The 23,292-nt window shown below is 42.8% G+C and overlaps 8 non-coding genes and 1 pseudogene across 8 annotated transcripts; all 9 read left to right on the forward strand.

The window, feature by feature from the left end:
- Positions 1–6,237: 6,237 nt before the first annotated feature.
- LOC141246873 (U2 spliceosomal RNA) lies at positions 6,238–6,413 on the forward strand (annotated as a pseudogene).
- Positions 6,414–7,534: 1,121 nt separating this feature from the next.
- On the forward strand, positions 7,535–7,725 carry LOC141246836 (U2 spliceosomal RNA). The gene has a single exon (XR_012310386.1). It is a non-coding gene; the product is annotated as a U2 spliceosomal RNA (small nuclear RNA).
- Positions 7,726–8,843: 1,118 nt separating this feature from the next.
- On the forward strand, positions 8,844–9,034 carry LOC141246867 (U2 spliceosomal RNA). The gene has a single exon (XR_012310414.1). It is a non-coding gene; the product is annotated as a U2 spliceosomal RNA (small nuclear RNA).
- A 1,118-nt stretch (positions 9,035–10,152) lies between these two features.
- Positions 10,153–10,343, forward strand: LOC141246839 (U2 spliceosomal RNA). Its single transcript, XR_012310389.1, has one exon. It is a non-coding gene; the product is annotated as a U2 spliceosomal RNA (small nuclear RNA).
- A 1,118-nt stretch (positions 10,344–11,461) lies between these two features.
- Positions 11,462–11,652, forward strand: LOC141246840 (U2 spliceosomal RNA). The gene has a single exon (XR_012310390.1). It is a non-coding gene; the product is annotated as a U2 spliceosomal RNA (small nuclear RNA).
- A 1,121-nt stretch (positions 11,653–12,773) lies between these two features.
- LOC141246841 (U2 spliceosomal RNA) lies at positions 12,774–12,964 on the forward strand. Its single transcript, XR_012310391.1, has one exon. It is a non-coding gene; the product is annotated as a U2 spliceosomal RNA (small nuclear RNA).
- A 1,121-nt stretch (positions 12,965–14,085) lies between these two features.
- Positions 14,086–14,276, forward strand: LOC141246842 (U2 spliceosomal RNA). The gene has a single exon (XR_012310392.1). It is a non-coding gene; the product is annotated as a U2 spliceosomal RNA (small nuclear RNA).
- A 1,121-nt stretch (positions 14,277–15,397) lies between these two features.
- Positions 15,398–15,588, forward strand: LOC141246843 (U2 spliceosomal RNA). Its single transcript, XR_012310393.1, has one exon. It is a non-coding gene; the product is annotated as a U2 spliceosomal RNA (small nuclear RNA).
- A 1,121-nt stretch (positions 15,589–16,709) lies between these two features.
- On the forward strand, positions 16,710–16,900 carry LOC141246845 (U2 spliceosomal RNA). Its single transcript, XR_012310394.1, has one exon. It is a non-coding gene; the product is annotated as a U2 spliceosomal RNA (small nuclear RNA).
- Positions 16,901–23,292: the final 6,392 nt, after the last annotated feature.

Raw genomic sequence — 23,292 nt, forward strand, 5'->3', positions numbered from 1 at the left:
CTTTAATGCAGTTTCTAAAATCAGAAAGAATTGAATTCAATGTTTTTTGTTCATTTTGCTTGTTTGTCGGATTTTGGGATGGACTCTTTGGCTTTGCTTTTCTTCTCCTCATTGGATTTTTCATGTTCAAAGTTGCAGAAGCCAGATTACAAGCTCATTTTGGTTCAACTTCAGCAACTGTGCATTGCATTGTCATGTAATGTAATGAAATGCTATCTTTCTAGCTCTCCCTTTTTACTTCCTTTTGGATAAACAGACATATTAGGCAAGCATTTTGGAGCTTTCACCTAAATAACTACAGGTGGTGAGATAAGCTGCACAATATAATTGACCTTTCAGTATATTGTTGCACACACACCATCTATTTAGCAAATGCCCTTGTTATCAACAGCAGCCTTTTAAACTCACCTGAGCTAACAGGTATGTGCGCTGGTTACTCTGCTGCGCTTAAAATTTCTTTTTTGGTTTGCTACAATGCCTTTTCTGAAACGTTGTCTCCCTCTGCTGGAACACTGACTTCTTTCATTTAATGCCTGCAGACTATAAAAGAGAACCCAACCCAAAAAGTTTGGTTGATTAGTCTGTGGAATTCTGTTAAACTGTTGCTTATGGCGGTCTCTGTGAGCTTCTCAGCGACATTCAGCCAGCCAGGTATCCTGCCTGCAGTAGATGGAATGTGGCAATGGAACGCTGGCTGCGCGTGTCATAATAGGCTCTGAGCCTTTATATACCTGTGCACAGCAGCAGCCACCTTCAGTCTGCTGCTGGACAGCCAGCAGCAGCAGCAGCAGCAGGAGAGGTATGTAATCAGCAGCCCTCCTGCTAAGGGTAGACAGCTGCTCGTTCCACCCCACCCCCCACCTTAATTGGTTCTCCTCCCTTCCAACGGTGTTGAGGCGGGTGGGAACAGCAGGGGGTGAAGGTGCTGTGTTTAAAGAGGTGGAGTTATGCAGATCTAAAACGCGTGGATTGCAGCAGCAGCAAGCCGAAAAGTGCAGGCATGTAAGGGATCTAGAGGTTGACAACATGTCTTCTTAACGGGAGTCCAGGAGCTCATCTCCACAAATGGACTTTTCAGGATCCTTGGGTGGCTCCGTAGTTTGAAACCAATTCTGGTTATCGCTTCTCGGCCTTTTGGATAAGATACCACATCTTGCCAGAAGGATTCTAAGCCAATCGTGCCCTTGGCCTTGAGGCATCGGCGGTGTAAAAAGCCGTCTTAAGCCTCATGCTGCTTTAGGGGGCAGATACGCAAAGAAACCAAGAAGGCGATCGACCCTATCTACCTTTTGAAGATGGCATCAGCAGTAGCGGCCGCAGTGCGCTATGCCAGAGCTGGTGACCTTCGCATCAAGAACTCTTTCAAGATCGAAGTGGACGATGCATCCAAGGAGAAGATGACCTTGAAGTTTTTCGTGAGGAGAGTGCTGCTGGAGATCCTAGGAGTAAAGAGGGAAGACATCCTGGCCCTTCAAGATCGCCCCGGTTCCTTCACTTTGACTCTGGAGTCGGAGTATGCGTGCCAGAACCTTTTCCGCCAGATTCACCTGCACCTTTCAGATGAGGATCTTAAAGGACTCACCTTTGTCATCCTTTACTCCGGTGGAGAGAAGCCACTCGTGGTTCAGATGAGCAACCCTCATGTTCCCTTAGTTAATATTATTTGCTTTCTTCAAAACTATTTCCCAGAACTGCGGTATTCCCACAAGGTCATGAATGAGGAAAACCTCTGGACGGGAAAGCATAAATTTTTTGTTAAATTTTGTGAAGATCCAAATGGCATTGGTGGTCAGCGTCATCCTCCGTCAAGTTTCCTGATCGGTAGGGAGCGGGGGCGCCACTTCTACCCGGACATGCCCCTCTTCTGCCGGAAATGCATGTGTTTCGGTCACACTTATGAGAACTGCAAGGAGGAGGTGGCAATCTGTAAGAAGTGCTACAAGCATGGACATGCCACAATGGACTGTACCAATGAGATGGTGTGCAACATCTGCCGGGTCCCAGGTCACTCCTTCCGGGAGTGTCCTTTGAAGAAAAAGGCGGAAACCTATGCTGAAACGCTGGCAAAGCAACCTGCCCGTGTGCCTCCATCTGCTCCCGGGGGGCAGAGGCAACCCTCTGCTGTTCCTGCTCCTGCGGGTGCATCTACAGCACGGGGGCAGTCTTCTAGCTCTCCAGTACCTGCTCCACAGACCAAGCCTGCTAGTACATCAGGTGGTACGTCTGCACCTGCTGCACAGAGGAAGCCAACCAACCCTCCTGCTCCTGCTGCTAAGGGGGGTCCCACCGGTGCTCCTGTATCTACTGTGCAAACACAACCCCCTGTAGGCGGGTCCACAAGCACTTCAGTGCCTGCTGCACAGGGAAAACCTGCCAGTTCTCCTATTCCTGCTGCGCATAAGCCCACGTCTATGCAGAAACCTCCAGCTGAGAAACCTGTCCGTCCTGAGAAGAGGGAAGCTTCATCTAAGGACTGGGCTGCTGATTCTGATCCGGGTGATATGGTGGTGGAGGGGAGTCCCTCTGCTGAAATCGGGACATTTAGCTCGGAGGAAGAAGCAATGGAGCTGGAAACTCGTAGGAAAAGGAAAACAGATGATAGGTCTGATGAGAATGTGGCCAGGGAGACTTCCAAGAAGTGTCCATTAAAACCAAGTCTTCTGCAATACAAGCCAATGGCTCCCGCTGCCCCTCCTGAGGAGCCAAGGCCTTCAGACCCTATAAACATTTCTTTTTCGGACTCAGAAGTGCAGAGCCCGTTAACATCGGTGGGCTTTATGTCTGATTCTGACAGTAGTGTGACCTGAACTATCCTATCATGACCTCATCAATTAAAGTAGCCTCGCTCAATGTGAGGAGTATAAGGGGCTCTACAAGAAGGGCTGCTTTGTTTTCCTACCTGTCAACAGTGGACTGTGATGTCTTTTGTTTGCAAGAATGTAACATTGACTTTGATATGAATTATGCAGATTTAAGAAAAGATTGGCCTCATGGGCCCTCTATCTGGTCCGGAGATAATGAAAATCGTTCCTCTGGCATTGGAGTGCTGTTTAGGTCGCATGACTTTAAAATCAACTCTTTTGTGGACATTTCTTCTGGACGTGCTCTTTTCTTAAATATTAGTTTTAAAGGTGTGGACTTTAGACTTTTGAACATTTATGCTTCTCCGGTGAAGGAAGAGAGACATCAGTTGTTTGAAGATGTGCAATATTACCTACCTGGTTCATCGCCTCTGATGTTCTGTGGGGATTTCAATTGTGTCTTGCCTGGTGAAGGGAGAAGCGGGAGTTCCACCGTTCCTAAAAAAGACAAAACAGAGAAACAACTAAAGGATTTGTTAACTGATTTTTTTCTTAGAGACTCCTGGAAAGAGATCCGTAGTAATGATCCCGGTTATACTTGGGAGAACTCTTCTTCTAAATCTCGTATTGATTTTATTTTCATGTCCCAATATGTGAATGTCAAATCTGTTGTCTTAATCCCAAACATTTTTTCAGATCATAAGATGCTGCTATCAGAGTTAGAATTACCTGGGCTTGTCAAGGCAAGAGGAGTTTGGAGGCTAAATACAACATTGTTACAAGATCCTAAGGTAAGAACAGATTTTAAAGCGTTTTTTAATTATTTAAGAACAAAACAACAAAAATTTTTAACTCTGCTAGAATGGTGGGAATACAGCAAGATGAAGATAAAAAGTTTTTTTATCAAGGTCAGCATAGCCAATGCAAGAGAAAAGTCCGCTTGGCATAAAAGGCTTATTACTAAATTGCAGACCTGTTATCAACTAAGAGATGTGGGACTTGAAATGGACGATTTAATTGAAGCAACAAAAAAAGAAATTAAAAAGAGTATAGAGTCGAAGGGTAAGGAAATAATTTATAACTCAAAAATTGAAGTGATGGAGAAAAATGAAAAGTGCTCAAGATTTTTTTTTAAAAAAGTAGTTGCTGCTAAGGAAATGATAACAGAATTAGAGGGTGAAACTACAACTGAAGGTATGCTCAACCAAGCTCACCAGTTTTATCAGCAGCTTTTTAATGAGAAAACTATAGACCAGTCTTTTACTGAAGATGCCCTTAATTCATTAAAAAATAGTCTGAGCCGCGAAGACCAAGAATTGTTATGCACTGAAGTCACCTTGTCGGAAGTAGATGCTGCTATCAAAAGTTTTTCCTATGGGAAAACCCCTGGTTCTGACGGTTTGCCTGTTGAATTTTATCGTGAATTTTGGAATTTTTTAAAACCCGACTTGTTTTTAGTAATCAAAGAAGCTTTTAAGTGTGATATCCTGCCTATATCTTGGAGAAGTGGTCTGGTCTCCCTGATTTTTAAAAAAGGAGCCAAATCCCATCTGGCAAACTGGAGACCAATCACACTGTTGAATGTTGATTACAAGTTGATGTCCAAAATTTTAGTGAACCGTTTTAAAAAAGTTTTATCCAAAGTTATTTATGAAGACCAGGTATGTGGGGTGCCAGGAAGAGGAGTTGCGGAGCATCTCAATACCATCCGCGATGTCATATGGTACCAGCAATCCAGGAAGCAAGACTTAGCAATTTTATCGTTGGATTTTCAAAAGGCTTTTGATCGTGTCTCTCATTGTTTTTTATGGTTGGTTTTAAAAAAAATGGGCTTCCCTGAAATTTTTATCAAGCAAGTGGCACTTTTATATAAGAACTCTTTTAGTAAAATTTTAATCAATGGATTTTTGTCTAATGAAGTGTTTTTGCATTCAGGTGTGAAGCAAGGCTGCCCTTTGTCCCCAGTGCTATTTATATGTGCAATAGAGCCTCTTTTATCTATGCTACGAGAGGATAAAGTGATTAAAGGTGTCCCTATCCCTGGAGGACATGGAAGAGATGTGAAGGTAATGGGCTACATGGATGATATTACTATTTTTTGTGTTCATCACCTGCCGCTCTCAGGAGAGCTATAAGAACGACCAATTTTTTTTGTGAAGCCTCAGGTTTTAAGTTAAACATTGAGAAATGTGATTGTTTTGTCCGTGGCAATTGGGCGGATGTGTCCATCCCTGATCTCCCGATGCAGTCAGAGAAGATTAAAATTCTGGGCGTGATTTTTGATCGACAGAATGATGGAATGAAGAGCTGGGATGGAGTAAGGGACAAAATACAAAAGAAGATTGACTTTTGGAAATTAAGAAAATTAACAATCGAAGGTAAAGTTTTAATTATTAAGGCCCTTCTGCTTCCTGTCATGTTATATCTCAGTTATGTTTATCCCCCAAGTGACCTTACAGCGAGAAGATTACAGAGAATGCTGTTTGAATTTGTGTGGAACTCTAAGTTCGAAAAGGTGAAGAGAGAAACAATGTACAAGATGCACCACCTTGGTGGTAAGGATGTTCCCAACGTCAAACTGTTTTTATACTCCAAGTTTTTTAGCCTCTGTTTTAAATATATGTTTGCTTCAAGCCCTTGGGCACATTTTTTAAGATATGCAGCTGGCCACATTTTTAGGAGGCGAAAGTGGATATCCATTTCTTTAACAAGCCCAGTGTTGTTATCACCTCCACAACAATATGCCATCCTGGAGAAAGTTATCAGATTATATGGCCTAGATTCTTTTGAGATGGAGACATTGAAGAATGCAAGGAAGCTGCTGCAGCAATTAAAAAAGAAAGAAACTTTGACACCCATAAGCCATTATTCATATAGCAGAGTCACTAAAATATGGAATTTAACAAATGCACCTTACCTGATGAATCAACATAAAGACTTAGCTTGGATGATTGTGCAGGAATGTTTACCGACTCGTGATTTCCAGTATAAAAGAAGACTTAGCACTATACAAACCTGCCCGAGGCATCAGTGCAATAATGATGAGACTACTATGCACCTTATTTGGAATTGTGATTTTGCACAGCAAGTGTGGAAAGACTGTGGTGAGCTTTTAAAATTTTTATCTGGTCTTAATTTTTTAAGCCATGAAGTGGTTTTATATGGGATTTTACCAAACATGACGAAAGAAAAAGAGAGAGTTTTATGGTGCACTTTGAGTTGTGTTAAAAGTGCTCTATGGAAGACCAGAAACATATTGTTGTTTAAAAGAGACTATATAGAAGTCAAGGATTGTATAAGACTGGCATTAAGTGAAATTTATATGTACTACCTAATGGATATGAAGAAGCTTGGAAAGAAAAGAGCCCTGAGTATATGGAACTATCACCTATGGAAGATGTTATTTTAAAGCTCTGAAGAAAAGATAAAGACTACGATATTTTAAATATAAACGCAAAATCTGTTCTTATCAGTTTAATATCTGATACGTCCCCTATCTGGGGACCATATATTAAATGGATTTTTAGAACAGGGAGATGGAAAAAGAGCTTGCTCTGTCCACTCCACGCATTGACCTGGTATTGCAGTATCTCCAGGACCGGTGCACCCCTTCTTTAATGCAGTTTCTAAAATCAGAAAGAATTGAATTCAATGTTTTTTGTTCATTTTGCTTGTTTGTCGGATTTTGGGATGGACTCTTTGGCTTTGCTTTTCTTCTCCTCATTGGATTTTTCATGTTCAAAGTTGCAGAAGCCAGATTACAAGCTCATTTTGGTTCAACTTCAGCAACTGTGCATTGCATTGCCATGTAATGTAATGAAATGCTATCTTTCTAGCTCTCCCTTTTTACTTCCTTTTGGATAAACAGACATATTAGGCAAGCATTTTGGAGCTTTCACCTAAATAACTACAGGTGGTGAGATAAGCTGCACAATATAATTGACCTTTCAGTATATTGTTGCACACACACCATCTATTTAGCAAATGCCCTTGTTATCAACAGCAGCCTTTTAAACTCACCTGAGCTAACAGGTATGTGCGCTGGTTACTCTGCTGCGCTTAAAATTTCTTTTTTGGTTTGCTACAATGCCTTTTCTGAAACGTTGTCTCCCTCTGCTGGAACACTGACTTCTTTCATTTAATGCCTGCAGACTATAAAAGAGAACCCAACCCAAAAAGTTTGGTTGATTAGTCTGTGGCATTCTGTTAAACTGTTGCTTATGGCGGTCTCTGTGAGCTTCTCAGCGACATTCAGCCAGCCAGGTATCCTGCCTGCAGTAGATGGAATGTGGCAATGGAACGCTGGCTGCGCGTGTCATAATAGGCTCTGAGCCTTTATATACCTGTGCACAGCAGCAGCCACCTTCAGTCTGCTGCTGGACAGCCAGCAGCAGCAGCAGCAGCAGCAGGAGAGGTATGTAATCAGCAGCCCTCCTGCTAAGGGTAGACAGCTGCTCGTTCCACCCCACCCCCCACCTTAATTGGTTCTCCTCCCTTCCAACGGTGTTGAGGCGGGTGGGAACAGCAGGGGGTGAAGGTGCTGTGTTTAAAGAGGTGGAGTTATGCAGATCTAAAACGCGTGGATTGCAGCAGCAGCAAGCCGAAAAGTGCAGGCATGTAAGGGATCTAGAGGTTGACAACATGTCTTCTTAACGGGAGTCCAGGAGCTCATCTCCACAAATGGACTTTTCAGGATCCTTGGGTGGCTCCGTAGTTTGAAACCAATTCTGGTTATCGCTTCTCGGCCTTTTGGCTAAGATCAAGTGTAGTATCTGTTCTTATCAGTTTAATATCTGATACGTCCCCTATCTGGGGACCATATATTAAATGGATTTTTAGAACAGGGAGATGGAAAAAGAGCTTGCTCTGTCCACTCCACGCATTGACCTGGTATTGCAGTATCTCCAGGACCAGTGCACCCCTTCTTTAATGCAGTTTCTAAAATCAGAAAGAATTGAATTCAATGTTTTTTGTTCATTTTGCTTGTTTGTCGGATTTTGGGATGGACTCTTTGGCTTTGCTTTTCTTCTCCTCATTGGATTTTTCATGTTCAAAGTTGCAGAAGCCAGATTACAAGCTCATTTTGGTTCAACTTCAGCAACTGTGCATTGCATTGCCATGTAATGTAATGAAATGCTATCTTTCTAGCTCTCCCTTTTTACTTCCTTTTGGATAAACAGACATATTAGGCAAGCATTTTGGAGCTTTCACCTAAATAACTACAGGTGGTGAGATAAGCTGCACAATATAATTGACCTTTCAGTATATTGTTGCACACACACCATCTATTTAGCAAATGCCCTTGTTATCAACAGCAGCCTTTTAAACTCACCTGAGCTAACAGGTATGTGCGCTGGTTACTCTGCTGCGCTTAAAATTTCTTTTTTGGTTTGCTACAATGCCTTTTCTGAAACGTTGTCTCCCTCTGCTGGAACACTGACTTCTTTCATTTAATGCCTGCAGACTATAAAAGAGAACCCAACCCAAAAAGTTTGGTTGATTAGTCTGTGGCATTCTGTTAAACTGTTGCTTATGGCGGTCTCTGTGAGCTTCTCAGCGACATTCAGCCAGCCAGGTATCCTGCCTGCAGTAGATGGAATGTGGCAATGGAACGCTGGCTGCGCGTGTCATAATAGGCTCTGAGCCTTTATATACCTGTGCACAGCAGCAGCCACCTTCAGTCTACTGCTGGACAGCCAGCAGCAGCAGCAGCAGCAGGAGAGGTATGTAATCAGCAGCCCTCCTGCTAAGGGTAGACAGCTGCTCGTTCCACCCCACCCCCCGCCTTAATTGGTTCTCCTCCCTTCCAACGGTGTTGAGGCGGGTGGGAACAGCAGGGGGTGAAGGTGCTGTGTTTAAAGAGGTGGAGTTATGCTGATCTAAAACGCGTGGATTGCAGCAGCAGCAAGCCGAAAAGTGCAGGCATGTAAGGGATCTAGAGGTTGACAACATGTCTTCTTAACGGGAGTCCAGGAGCTCATCTCCACAAATGGACTTTTCAGGATCCTTGGGTGGCTCCGTAGTTTGAAACCAATTCTGGTTATCGCTTCTCGGCCTTTTGGCTAAGATCAAGTGTAGTATCAGTTCTTATCAGTTTAATATCTGATACGTCCCCTATCTGGGGACCATATATTAAATGGATTTTTAGAACAGGGAGATGGAAAAAGAGCTTGCTCTGTCCACTCCACGCATTGACCTGGTATTGCAGTATCTCCAGGACCGGTGCACCCCTTCTTTAATGCAGTTTCTAAAATCAGAAAGAATTGAATTCAATGTTTTTTGTTCATTTTGCTTGTTTGTCGGATTTTGGGATGGACTCTTTGGCTTTGCTTTTCTTCTCCTCATTGGATTTTTCATGTTCAAAGTTGCAGAAGCCAGATTACAAGCTCATTTTGGTTCAACTTCAGCAACTGTGCATTGCATTGCCATGTAATGTAATGAAATGCTATCTTTCTAGCTCTCCCTTTTTACTTCCTTTTGGATAAACAGACATATTAGGCAAGCATTTTGGAGCTTTCACCTAAATAACTACAGGTGGTGAGATAAGCTGCACAATATAATTGACCTTTCAGTATATTGTTGCACACACACCATCTATTTAGCAAATGCCCTTGTTATCAACAGCAGCCTTTTAAACTCACCTGAGCTAACAGGTATGTGCGCTGGTTACTCTGCTGCGCTTAAAATTTCTTTTTTGGTTTGCTACAATGCCTTTTCTGAAACGTTGTCTCCCTCTGCTGGAACACTGACTTCTTTCATTTAATGCCTGCAGGCTATAAAAGAGAACCCAACCCAAAAAGTTTGGTTGATTAGTCTGTGGCATTCTGTTAAACTGTTGCTTATGGCGGTCTCTGTGAGCTTCTCAGCGACATTCAGCCAGCCAGGTATCCTGCCTGCAGTAGATGGAATGTGGCAATGGAACGCTGGCTGCGTCTGTCATAATAGGCTCTGAGCCTTTATATACCTGTGCACAGCAGCAGCCACCTTCAGTCTGCTGCTGGACAGCCAGCAGCAGCAGCAGCAGCAGGAGAGGTATGTAATCAGCAGCCCTCCTGCTAAGGGTAGACAGCTGCTCGTTCCACCCCACCCCCCGCCTTAATTGGTTCTCCTCCCTTCCAACGGTGTTGAGGCGGGTGGGAACAGCAGGGGGTGAAGGTGCTGTGTTTAAAGAGGTGGAGTTATGCAGATCTAAAACGCGTGGATTGCAGCAGCAGCAAGCCGAAAAGTGCAGGCATGTAAGGGATCTAGAGGTTGACAACATGTCTTCTTAACGGGAGTCCAGGAGCTCATCTCCACAAATGGACTTTTCAGGATCCTTGGGTGGCTCCGTAGTTTGAAACCAATTCTGGTTATCGCTTCTCGGCCTTTTGGCTAAGATCAAGTGTAGTATCTGTTCTTATCAGTTTAATATCTGATACGTCCCCTATCTGGGGACCATATATTAAATGGATTTTTAGAACAGGGAGATGGAAAAAGAGCTTGCTCTGTCCACTCCACGCATTGACCTGGTATTGCAGTATCTCCAGGACCGGTGCACCCCTTCTTTAATGCAGTTTCTAAAATCAGAAAGAATTGAATTCAATGTTTTTTGTTCATTTTGCTTGTTTGTCGGATTTTGGGATGGACTCTTTGGCTTTGCTTTTCTTCTCCTCATTGGATTTTTCATGTTCAAAGTTGCAGAAGCCAGATTACAAGCTCATTTTGGTTCAACTTCAGCAACTGTGCATTGCATTGCCATGTAATGTAATGAAATGCTATCTTTCTAGCTCTCCCTTTTTACTTCCTTTTGGATAAACAGACATATTAGGCAAGTATTTTGGAGCTTTCACCTAAATAACTACAGGTGGTGAGATAAGCTGCACAATATAATTGACCTTTCAGTATATTGTTGCACACACACCATCTATTTAGCAAATGCCCTTGTTATCAACAGCAGCCTTTTAAACTCACCTGAGCTAACAGGTATGTGCGCTGGTTACTCTGCTGCGCTTAAAATTTATTTTTTGGTTTGCTACAATGCCTTTTCTGAAACGTTGTCTCCCTCTGCTGGAACACTGACTTCTTTCATTTAATGCCTGCACACTATAAAAGAGAACCCAACCCAAAAAGTTTGGTTGATTAGTCTGTGGCATTCTGTTAAACTGTTGCTTATGGCGGTCTCTGTGAGCTTCTCAGCGACATTCAGCCAGCCAGGTATCCTGCCTGCAGTAGATGGAATGTGGCAATGGAATGCTGGCTGCGCGTGTCATAATAGGCTCTGAGCCTTTATATACCTGTGCACACCAGCAGCCACCTTCAGTCTGCTGCTGGACAGCCAGCAGCAGCAGCAGCAGCAGGGGAGGTATGTAATCAGCAGCCCTCCTGCTAAGGGTAGACAGCTGCTCGTTCCACCCCACCCCCCGCCTTAATTGGTTCTCCTCCCTTCCAACGGTGTTGAGGCGGGTGGGAACAGCAGGGGGTGAAGGTGCTGTGTTTAAAGAGGTGGAGTTATGCAGATCTAAAACGCGTGGATTGCAGCAGCAGCAAGCCGAAAAGTGCAGGCATGTAAGGGATCTAGAGGTTGACAACATGTCTTCTTAACGGGAGTCCAGGAGCTCATCTCCACAAATGGACTTTTCAGGATCCTTGGGTGGCTCCGTAGTTTGAAACCAATTCTGGTTATCGCTTCTCGGCCTTTTGGCTAAGATCAAGTGTAGTATCTGTTCTTATCAGTTTAATATCTGATACGTCCCCTATCTGGGGACCATATATTAAATGGATTTTTAGAACAGGGAGATGGAAAAAGAGCTTGCTCTGTCCACTCCACGCATTGACCTGGTATTGCAGTATCTCCAGGACCGGTGCACCCCTTCTTTAATGCAGTTTCTAAAATCAGAAAGAATTGAATTCAATGTTTTTTGTTCATTTTGCTTGTTTGTCGGATTTTGGGATGGACTCTTTGGCTTTGCTTTTCTTCTCCTCATTGGATTTTTCATGTTCAAAGTTGCAGAAGCCAGATTACAAGCTCATTTTGGTTCAACTTCAGCAACTGTGCATTGCATTGCCATGTAATGTAATGAAATGCTATCTTTCTAGCTCTCCCTTTTTACTTCCTTTTGGATAAACAGACATATTAGGCAAGCATTTTGGAGCTTTCACCTAAATAACTACAGGTGGTGAGATAAGCTGCACAATATAATTGACCTTTCAGTATATTGTTGCACACACACCATCTATTTAGCAAATGCCCTTGTTATCAACAGCAGCCTTTTAAACTCACCTGAGCTAACAGGTATGTGCACTGGTTACTCTGCTGCGCTTAAAATTTCTTTTTTGGTTTGCTACAATGCCTTTTCTGAAACGTTGTCTCCCTCTGCTGGAACACTGACTTCTTTCATTTAATGCCTGCAGACTATAAAAGAGAACCCAACCCAAAAAGTTTGGTTGATTAGTCTGTGGCATTCTGTTAAACTGTTGCTTATGGCGGTCTCTGTGAGCTTCTCAGCGACATTCAGCCAGCCAGGTATCCTGCCTGCAGTAGATGGAATGTGGCAGTGGAACGCTGGCTGCGCGTGTCATAATAGGCTCTGAGCCTTTATATACCTGTGCACAGCAGCAGCCACCTTCAGTCTGCTGCTGGACAGCCAGCAGCAGCAGCAGCAGCAGCAGGAGAGGTATGTAATCAGCAGCCCTCCTGCTAAGGGTAGACAGCTGCTCGTTCCACCCCACCCCCCGCCTTAATTGGTTCTCCTCCCTTCCAACGGTGTTGAGGCGGGTGGGAACAGCAGGGGGTGAAGGTGCTGTGTTTAAAGAGGTGGAGTTATGCAGATCTAAAACGCGTGGATTGCAGCAGCAGCAAGCCGAAAAGTGCAGGCATGTAAGGGATCTAGAGGTTGACAACATGTCTTCTTAACGGGAGTCCAGGAGCTCATCTCCACAAATGGACTTTTCAGGATCCTTGGGTGGCTCCGTAGTTTGAAACCAATTCTGGTTATCGCTTCTCGGCCTTTTGGCTAAGATCAAGTGTAGTATCTGTTCTTATCAGTTTAATATCTGATACGTCCCCTATCTGGGGACCATATATTAAATGGATTTTTAGAACAGGGAGATGGAAAAAGAGCTTGCTCTGTCCACTCCACGCATTGACCTGGTATTGCAGTATCTCCAGGACCGGTGCACCCCTTCTTTAATGCAGTTTCTAAAATCAGAAAGAATTGAATTCAATGTTTTTTGTTCATTTTGCTTGTTTGTCGGATTTTGGGATGGACTCTTTGGCTTTGCTTTTCTTCTCCTCATTGGATTTTTCATGTTCAAAGTTGCAGAAGCCAGATTACAAGCTCATTTTGGTTCAACTTCAGCAACTGTGCATTGCATTGCCATGTAATGTAATGAAATGCTATCTTTCTAGCTCTCCCTTTTTACTTCCTTTTGGATAAACAGACATATTAGGCAAGCATTTTGGAGCTTTCACCTAAATAACTACAGGTGGTGAGATAAGCTGCACAATATAATTGACCTTTCAGTATATTGTTGCACACACACCATCTATTTAGCAAATGCCCTTGTTATCAACAGCAGCCTTTTAAACTCACCTGAGCTAACAGGTATGTGCGCTGGTTACTCTGCTGCACTTAAAATTTCTTTTTTGGTTTGCTACAATGCCTTTTCTGAAACGTTGTCTCCCTCTGCTGGAACACTGACTTCTTTCATTTAATGCCTGCAGACTATAAAAGAGAACCCAACCCAAAAAGTTTGGTTGATTAGTCTGTGGCATTCTGTTAAACTATTGCTTATGGCGGTCTCTGTGAGCTTCTCAGCGACATTCAGCCAGCCAGGTATCCTGCCTGCAGTAGATGGAATGTGGCAATGGAACACTGGCTGCGCGTGTCATAATAGGCTCTGAGCCTTTATATACCTGTGCACAGCAGCAGCCACCTTCAGTCTGCTGCTGGACAGCCAGCAGCAGCAGCAGCAGCAGCAGGAGAGGTATGTAATCAGCAGCCCTCCTGCTAAGGGTAGACAGCTGCTCGTTCCACCCCACCCCCCGCCTTAATTGGTTCTCCTCCCTTCCAACGGTGTTGAGGCGGGTGGGAACAGCAGGGGGTGAAGGTGCTGTGTTTAAAGAGGTGGAGTTATGCAGATCTAAAACGCGTGGATTGCAGCAGCAGCAAGCCGAAAAGTGCAGGCATGTAAGGGATCTAGAGGTTGACAACATGTCTTCTTAACGGGAGTCCAGGAGCTCATCTCCACAAATGGACTTTTCAGGATCCTTGGGTGGCTCCGTAGTTTGAAACCAATTCTGGTTATCGCTTCTCGGCCTTTTGGCTAAGATCAAGTGTAGTATCTGTTCTTATCAGTTTAATATCTGATACGTCCCCTATCTGGGGACCATATATTAAATGGATTTTTAGAACAGGGAGATGGAAAAAGAGCTTGCTCTGTCCACTCCACGCATTGACCTGGTATTGCAGTATCTCCAGGACCGGTGCACCCCTTCTTTAATGCAGTTTCTAAAATCAGAAAGAATTGAATTCAATGTTTTTTGTTCATTTTGCTTGTTTGTCGGATTTTGGGATGGACTCTTTGGCTTTGCTTTTCTTCTCCTCATTGGATTTTTCATGTTCAAAGTTGCAGAAGCCAGATTACAAGCTCATTTTGGTTCAACTTCAGCAACTGTGCATTGCATTGCCATGTAATGTAATGAAATGCTATCTTTCTAGCTCTCCCTTTTTACTTCCTTTTGGATAAACAGACATATTAGGCAAGCATTTTGGAGCTTTCACCTAAATAACTACAGGTGGTGAGATAAGCTGCACAATATAATTGACCTTTCAGTATATTGTTGCACACACACCATCTATTTAGCAAATGCCCTTGTTATCAACAGCAGCCTTTTAAACTCACCTGAGCTAACAGGTATGTGCGCTGGTTACTCTGCTGCGCTTAAAATTTCTTTTTTGGTTTGCTACAATGCCTTTTCTGAAACGTTGTCTCCCTCTGCTGGAACACTGACTTCTTTCATTTAATGCCTGCAGACTATAAAAGAGAACCCAACCCAAAAAGTTTGGTTGATTAGTCTGTGGCATTCTGTTAAACTGTTGCTTATGGCGGTCTCTGTGAGCTTCTCAGCGACATTCAGCCAGCCAGGTATCCTGCCTGCAGTAGATGGAATGTGGCAATGGAACGCTGGCTGCGCGTGTCATAATAGGCTCTGAGCCTTTATATACCTGTGCACAGCAGCAGCCACCTTCAGTCTGCTGCTGGACAGCCAGCAGCAGCAGCAGCAGCAGCAGGAGAGGTATGTAATCAGCAGCCCTCCTGCTAAGGGTAGACAGCTGCTCGTTCCACCCCACCCCCCGCCTTAATTGGTTCTCCTCCCTTCCAACGGTGTTGAGGCGGGTGGGAACAGCAGGGGGTGAAGGTGCTGTGTTTAAAGAGGTGGAGTTATGCAGATCTAAAACGCGTGGATTGCAGCAGCAGCAAGCCGAAAAGTGCAGGCATGTAAGGGATCTAGAGGTTGACAACATGTCTTCTTAACGGGAGTCCAGGAGCTCATCTCCACAAATGGACTTTTCAGGATCCTTGGGTGGCTCCGTAGTTTGAAACCAATTCTGGTTATCGCTTCTCGGCCTTTTGGCTAAGATCAAGTGTAGTATCTGTTCTTATCAGTTTAATATCTGATACGTCCCCTATCTGGGGACCATATATTAAATGGATTTTTAGAACAGGGAGATGGAAAAAGAGCTTGCTCTGTCCACTCCACGCATTGACCTGGTATTGCAGTATCTCCAGGACCGGTGCACCCCTTCTTTAATGCAGTTTCTAAAATCAGAAAGAATTGAATTCAATGTTTTTTGTTCATTTTGCTTGTTTGTCGGATTTTGGGATGGACTCTTTGGCTTTGCTTTTCTTCTCCTCATTGGATTTTTCATGTTCAAAGTTGCAGAAGCCAGATTACAAGCTCATTTTGGTTCAACTTCAGCAACTGTGCATTGCATTGCCATGTAATGTAATGAAATGCTATCTTTCTAGCTCTCCCTTTTTACTTCCTTTTGGATAAACAGACATATTAGGCAAGCATTTTGGAGCTTTCACCTAAATAACTACAGGTGGTGAGATAAGCTGCACAATATAATTGACCTTTCAGTATATTGTTGCACACACACCATCTATTTAGCAAATGCCCTTGTTATCAACAGCAGCCTTTTAAACTCACCTGAGCTAACAGGTATGTGCGCTGGTTACTCTGCTGCACTTAAAATTTCTTTTTTGGTTTGCTACAATGCCTTTTCTGAAACGTTGTCTCCCTCTGCTGGAACACTGACTTCTTTCATTTAATGCCTGCAGACTATAAAAGAGAACCCAACCCAAAAAGTTTGGTTGATTAGTCTGTGGCATTCTGTTAAACTGTTGCTTATGGCGGTCTCTGTGAGCTTCTCAGCGACATTCAGCCAGCCAGGTATCCTGCCTGCAGTAGATGGAATGTGGCAATGGAACACTGGCTGCGCGTGTCATAATAGGCTCTGAGCCTTTATATACCTGTGCACAGCAGCAGCCACCTTCAGTCTGCTGCTGGACAGCCAGCAGCAGCAGCAGCAGCAGCAGGAGAGGTATGTAATCAGCAGCCCTCCTGCTAAGGGTAGACAGCTGCTCGTTCCACCCCACCCCCCGCCTTAATTGGTTCTCCTCCCTTCCAACGGTGTTGAGGCGGGTGGGAACAGCAGGGGGTGAAGGTGCTGTGTTTAAAGAGGTGGAGTTATGCAGATCTAAAACGCGTGGATTGCAGCAGCAGCAAGCCGAAAAGTGCAGGCATGTAAGGGATCTAGAGGTTGACAACATGTCTTCTTAACGGGAGTCCAGGAGCTCATCTCCACAAATGGACTTTTCAGGATCCTTGGGTGGCTCCGTAGTTTGAAACCAATTCTGGTTATCGCTTCTCGGCCTTTTGGCTAAGATCAAGTGTAGTATCTGTTCTTATCAGTTTAATATCTGATACGTCCCCTATCTGGGGACCATATATTAAATGGATTTTTAGAACAGGGAGATGGAAAAAGAGCTTGCTCTGTCCACTCCACGCATTGACCTGGTATTGCAGTATCTCCAGGACCGGTGCACCCCTTCTTTAATGCAGTTTCTAAAATCAGAAAGAATTGAATTCAATGTTTTTTGTTCATTTTGCTTGTTTGTCGGATTTTGGGATGGACTCTTTGGCTTTGCTTTTCTTCTCCTCATTGGATTTTTCATGTTCAAAGTTGCAGAAGCCAGATTACAAGCTCATTTTGGTTCAACTTCAGCAACTGTGCATTGCATTGCCATGTAATGTAATGAAATGCTATCTTTCTAGCTCTCCCTTTTTACTTCCTTTTGGATAAACAGACATATTAGGCAAGCATTTTGGAGCTTTCACCTAAATAACTACAGGTGGTGAGATAAGCTGCACAATATAATTGACCTTTCAGTATATTGTTGCACACACACCATCTATTTAGCAAATGCCCTTGTTATCAACAGCAGCCTTTTAAACTCACCTGAGCTAACAGGTATGTGCGCTGGTTACTCTGCTGCGCTTAAAATTTCTTTTTTGGTTTGCTACAATGCCTTTTCTGAAACGTTGTCTCCCTCTGCTGGAACACTGACTTCTTTCATTTAATGCCTGCAGACTATAAAAGAGAACCCAACCCAAAAAGTTTGGTTGATTAGTCTGTGGCATTCTGTTAAACTGTTGCTTATGGCGGTCTCTGTGAGCTTCTCAGCGACATTCAGCCAGCCAGGTATCCTGCCTGCAGTAGATGGAATGTGGCAATGGAACGCTGGCTGCGCGTGTCATAATAGGCTCTGAGCCTTTATATACCTGTGCACAGCAGCAGCCACCTTCAGTCTGCTGCTGGACAGCCAGCAGCAGCAGCAGCAGCAGGAGAGGTATGTAATCAGCAGCCCTCCTGCTAAGGGTAGACAGCTGCTCGTTCCACCCCACCCCCCGCCTTAATTGGTTCTCCTCCCTTCCAACGGTGTTGAGGCGGGTGGGAACAGCAGGGGGTGAAGGTGCTGTGTTTAAAGAGGTGGAGTTATGCAGATCTAAAACGCGTGGATTGCAGCAGCAGCAAGCCGAAAAGTGCAGGCATGTAAGGGATCTAGAGGTTGACAACATGTCTTCTTAACGGGAGTCCAGGAGCTCATCTCCACAAATGGACTTTTCAGGATCCTTGGGTGGCTCCGTAGTTTGAAACCAATTCTGGTTATCGCTTCTCGGCCTTTTGGCTACGATCAAGTGCTTTATTGCAGGAGATTGTGGTTGAAGGGCACTCGGGTACCCCTCTCCTTGGCCTGGCAGGATCGTCCACTTTGGTGGACTTAACCTGCTTGCTGCTATTAGGGAGAGGGCTTAGTCCCAGGTAACGAGTTGCGATCCCCCAGCTTCCAGGTGTTTTTCGCTGCAAGAACACTGGGAGCGCAGATTGCAAGCGGCTGCAATTTGCAACCTTGTTGCGTTTTTCCATGGAGGTTGACCCTAACCTCGTGCCTCTTTATGCGAGGCTAAAAAACTCTATCCGAGTTCACTTCACGGCGGGTGGCTCGGATATGAGGAAATTAGGGTATGTAGTCCAGGACGTGCTCAGGAACCTTCTTGGCGTACAAAGGAATGAAATTCTCTCCATCCAGGATTATCCCAGAAGAGGTGACTATGACATCACATTCACCGGAGAAGGTATTTTTAGAGATGTACTAGAAAAGTTAAAAAAAGTTGAAAATAGTCCTGTTTTGAAAGGGATACAAATTGTTGAGCACGTCCTGGATGAGGTAAGACTGGTTATTGTAAAAATATTTTAGCCCTTTGTTTCTGCTCCAGAAGTAATGTCATTTCTAGCAATTTATTTTAAAAGTGTTAAATGTATTGGGAAGATATTAAACGAATATAACATATGGACATCTAAGTGGAAATTCCTTGTGAAGTGTACAAGAGATCCAAATACACCAGGTGGTATACGGCTCCCCCCTGCCCGTTTCAAAATTGGGCAAACAAATGGGGATTTCTTCTTTTCTGGGATGCCAGTATATTGCAGAAATTGTGGGCGCTATGGTCATTCAAAAGAAAACTGTCATGTATCATGTAGAAATTGTGCTAGTGAAGAACATGAGACAAAAGAATGCCCTAAGGAAAAGAAATGCAGTTTTTGCCAGACTCCAGGTCACTTTTATTTTTCTTGCCCTCACAGATTTCGGGAAGATGAGCAAAAGGGGAAGTCCAAGACGTCCGACCAAGGACCAAAAGATCAGACCACCCCTCAGGAGGAGGAACAACAACCTGGAGCCTCTGGAGACAATAAGGGCGTACCAAATAGTGAAGTGTCTCCAGAGTCTATGACAGGTAAAATACCAAATCCCAAAACCTGGCTGCAGGACCTGCGGGAGTCCAAAAGGAGGGCTGAGAAGGAGCAGAAGGGCACTACTGGTAAGGTCAAAAGGGACCGGCAAAAGGCCGACACAGAAGCCCATGCCCAGTCTGGGTCTCCTAGTGCTGAGGGCGCTGAGTGGATAAAGGTGGGTCCTAAGAAAAAGAAAAAGGGTGGTTCGGAGGAGGCAGCAGGAGGTGAACAGATGGACACTTCTCCAGAAGGGGACGTGGACGCTGGACCCTCAGGGGTTTCGGTCTCCGCTGCTACAGGTGGGGACCGGGATCTTGCTGCCTCTGAAGAGTCAGAGGCTCTGCCTTGTGCGCAACCTCCTCCTATAGGACGACCTTCTACAGGTCAAACAGGGGCGGCGGAACCCCTCGGGGACCCACCTGATGAGGAACTGCATGGCCAGCCAATGGAGACCCAGCGGGTTCTGCCAGCCAGCCCTCCGAGCTATGCCAGTGTAGCGTCGGGTTTATATAAATGTGGTAATCTTTCCTCCTCCACGGAGACTCTCGTGACGATACTATCAGATGAGGAGGGAGGCGCAAGCCCAGTGGTCTGATCAGGTTCATCGGACAGGTAAATCCGTTGCTCTTAGTTACCTAATTAAAATTTCTACATTTTCTAATGATGGCTGAACTCAAAGGTATTTCCCTCAACGTGAGAGGCATAAAATCTAACACGAGAAGAACTGCTCTTTTTAATTTTTTTACGTGTTTTACTGCATCTGTATTTTTTCTGCAAGAATGTAATATCCCACATGAAATGTCATATCAAAAATATAAAGATGAGTGGAAGTGTGGGCCATCTGTCTGGTCCGGATCCAATGCTGCAGGATCAGCGGGTGTAGCCATACTTTTTAAAGGGAACGTTTTAATTGATTTTATTCAGGAAATTTTACCAGGTCGTATTTTATTAGTGAAAGCTTTTATTGATGGTATTAGATGGCAGTTTTTAAATTTTTATGGATCCCCAGAGAAAAATGAAACAGCCGAAATGCTTGATCTTTTACCATTATTTATTAATAACTCTGAACCTTTTATCTTAGCAGGGGATTTTAATTGTGTTTTAAAAGGTGAAAACCGGCGCTCCAGCTCTGTAAGCAGGAACTACGATAAAACCTCAGGTATGCTACATGATATAGTCAAAGATGCTAAATTGAAAGACATATATAAAGAGTGTCATAGTGACAGCACAGAGGACGCCGGTTTCACTTGGAGCAATGCTAATTGTAGCTCTAGGATTGATTTTATTTTTGGTTCAGATAAAACAATACCTGCCAAATGTGAAGTTTTAACTAATATATTTTCAGACCATAAACTTTTATCCTTTACCATAAAAGTAAATGACAACAAAAAATGTGGTAAGAAAAGCTGGAAAATGAACGTATCCCTTTTAACCGACCCGCAGATTTTATCAGATTTTATTGAGTTTTATAGGAAATGTAGAAAAGGGAAAAAAACAAATGAGACTATGAGTGTATGGTGGGATAGAATGAAAGTAAAAATAAAAGACTTTTTTATTAAAAAGAGTATATGTAGAGCCAAAGAAAAATATGAAGAATATAGAATTTTAAATACCCGCCTACAAACATTATTTAAGCTCAGAGACAATGGGATAGATGTACAAGTTGATATTTCAAACTTAAAAGAAGAGATTTCAAAATGGCTAGAACAAAAAGGAAAAGAGATCATTTTTCGTTCTAGAGTACAACATATAGAAGAAAATGAAAAGTGTTCCAGATATTTTTTTAGGAAAAATAAAAAAGAAAAAGTGATAATTGACCATATAGATGGTGAGAATAATATAAAAAATATGCTGGGTAAAGTTGAGGTTTTTTTTTCTAATCTTTTTAATGGAAAAAATATAGATAATAAACTAATGGATGATTCGCTGCAAGGACTAACAGCTGTTTTAGATCCCGCATCCCAAGAGTTTTTATCCCAAGTTTTAACGGAACAAGAAGTGTTAAAAACTATTAAAAGTTTTAAAACTGGAAAGGTCCCTGGTCCTGATGGCATCCCAATAGAATTTTATGTATGTTTTTATGATATTTTAAAAGATGATTTGTTTTATTTGTTTACTGAGGTTTTTAATAATAAGGTTTTATTAAATTCCTGGAAGAAAGGTGAAGTCTCCCTCCTATACAAAAAAGGCGATAAATCAAAATTAGAAAACTGGAGACCAATAACACTTTTAAATTGTGACTATAAAATAATGGCTAAAATTTGTGCAAATCGTCTAAAAGAAGTCATCAGCAAAGTTATTCATTCTAATCAAGTGTGTGGGGTGCCGGGGCGCAGTATATGGGACAATCTGAATTTAGTGAAAGACTGTATTGAGGATGTGAAAGACAGAAAGGGGAAAATGGCGATTTTATCTATTGATTTTGAAAAAGCATTTGACCGTGTCTCACACTTTTATCTTTTTAAAGTTTTAGAGAAAATGGGCATACCAGAAGGGTTTTTACTATCGCTTAAAGCATTTTACAAGGATTGTACAAGTAAGATTTTAGTGAATGGTTTTAAGACACAAGAGGTATTTTTACGGTCAGGGGTGAAACAGGGATGCCCTCTGTCCCCCCTACTGTTTATCTGTGCACTGGAACCAATGTTATGTGCAATACGCCAAAATAAACAGATATGCGGTGTCCCTCTGCCTGGAAGCGGTGGTTTGGAGGCCAAGGTTGTAGGCTACATGGATGACGTGGCGGTCTTGTGTACAGATGCACCATCACTTACGGCCACTCTCCATCAAGTGCAATCCTTTTGCCTAGCTTCTGGTTTTAAAATCAATTTTAATAAGTGTAACATTTTAAGTGTTGGGGGGATGATTTTACGTGATGTACCAATTAATGTCTCCGAATCCATTTCCATTTTAGGTATATCATTCACTGAAAATAATGATGGTTATAATAGTTGGGAAACAGTTACACAGAAAGTAAATACGAAAATATGTATGTGGAACATGAGGAGACTTACAATGGAGGGTAAAGTATTGGTTTTAAAGATGGTGATTTTACCTCTTTTATTGTATCTTAGCATGGTTTTCCCCCCGCCTGTTAATGTTTTAAAAAAGATAACCAAAACCTGTTTTACCTTCTTTTGGAACTCAAAAATGGAAAAGCTGAAAAGAGAAATCGTGATGAAATCAAAAGTAAAAGGTGGTAAAGATTTTCCAGATTTTAATAGGTTTCTTTTAATCCATCTGTTCGTTTACTGTTTTAATGCCCTTTTTAAGAATCACTATTGGTCCTTTTTTATGCGTTTTAATACAGGATTTTTTATGAGAAAGTTTGGATGGTATGAAGTTAATATATCTGTGCCCCATGCTTTTAATTTGTCGACGAATTATGAGATTTTAAGGAAAATAGTGTCCGATTTTAATTTAGGGACTAAGAAAATAGAGGAATTAAGAAATAGTAAGAAACTAATTAAAGAAATACGTAAAAGTGAGGAAATATGTAATGTTGACAGATATGATGATGACAAATCTATGTCTATCTGGAAAATGATTAACGTTTTTTATCTTTTTAATGAACAGAGAGATCTGGCTTGGAGTTGCATGCACCGCTGTCTTCCTTGCCGGGCATTCCAATACAGAAGAGGATTTGTGAGGTCTGCCATCTGCCCAAGAGCCGGATGCCAAGAAGAGGAAACGGTGGAACATCTATTATGGACATGTAATTTTGCAAAGGATTTCTGGAGAAGACTGCTCCCCCTACTGGAAAGGGTGGCAGACCTCAAGGACTTTACATATAAAACTGTGCTATACGGACTTATGGAATGCCCCACAATGGACCAGTACACAATGGCTTGGAAGACAGTGAACTGCGCCAACTCATCTCTCTGGAAAGCGCGCAACATTGCTATTTTTAAACAAGATGTTTTATCAGTGAATGATGTTTTAAGTTTATGTTTATGTGAAATGTATACTTATTATTTAATTGACAAAAAGAAGAATGTACATATTTCCAAAAAATGGCTTGTTGACCAATGGAACCTAATTATTTAAAATCTTTGTATTTTTTTGTTTTGTAAATTTCATTTGTCTTTTAACGTTTGGTATTTGTTAAATTATGCTTGTAATTTGTTAAAGTTTTAATAAACGGTTTT

Source organism: Phyllobates terribilis, unplaced genomic scaffold, assembly GCF_046119375.1.
Source record: "Phyllobates terribilis strain yellow unplaced genomic scaffold, ASM4611937v1 Scaffold_2641__1_contigs__length_116562, whole genome shotgun sequence".
In the NCBI taxonomy this organism is placed as follows: domain Eukaryota; kingdom Metazoa; phylum Chordata; class Amphibia; order Anura; family Dendrobatidae; genus Phyllobates; species Phyllobates terribilis.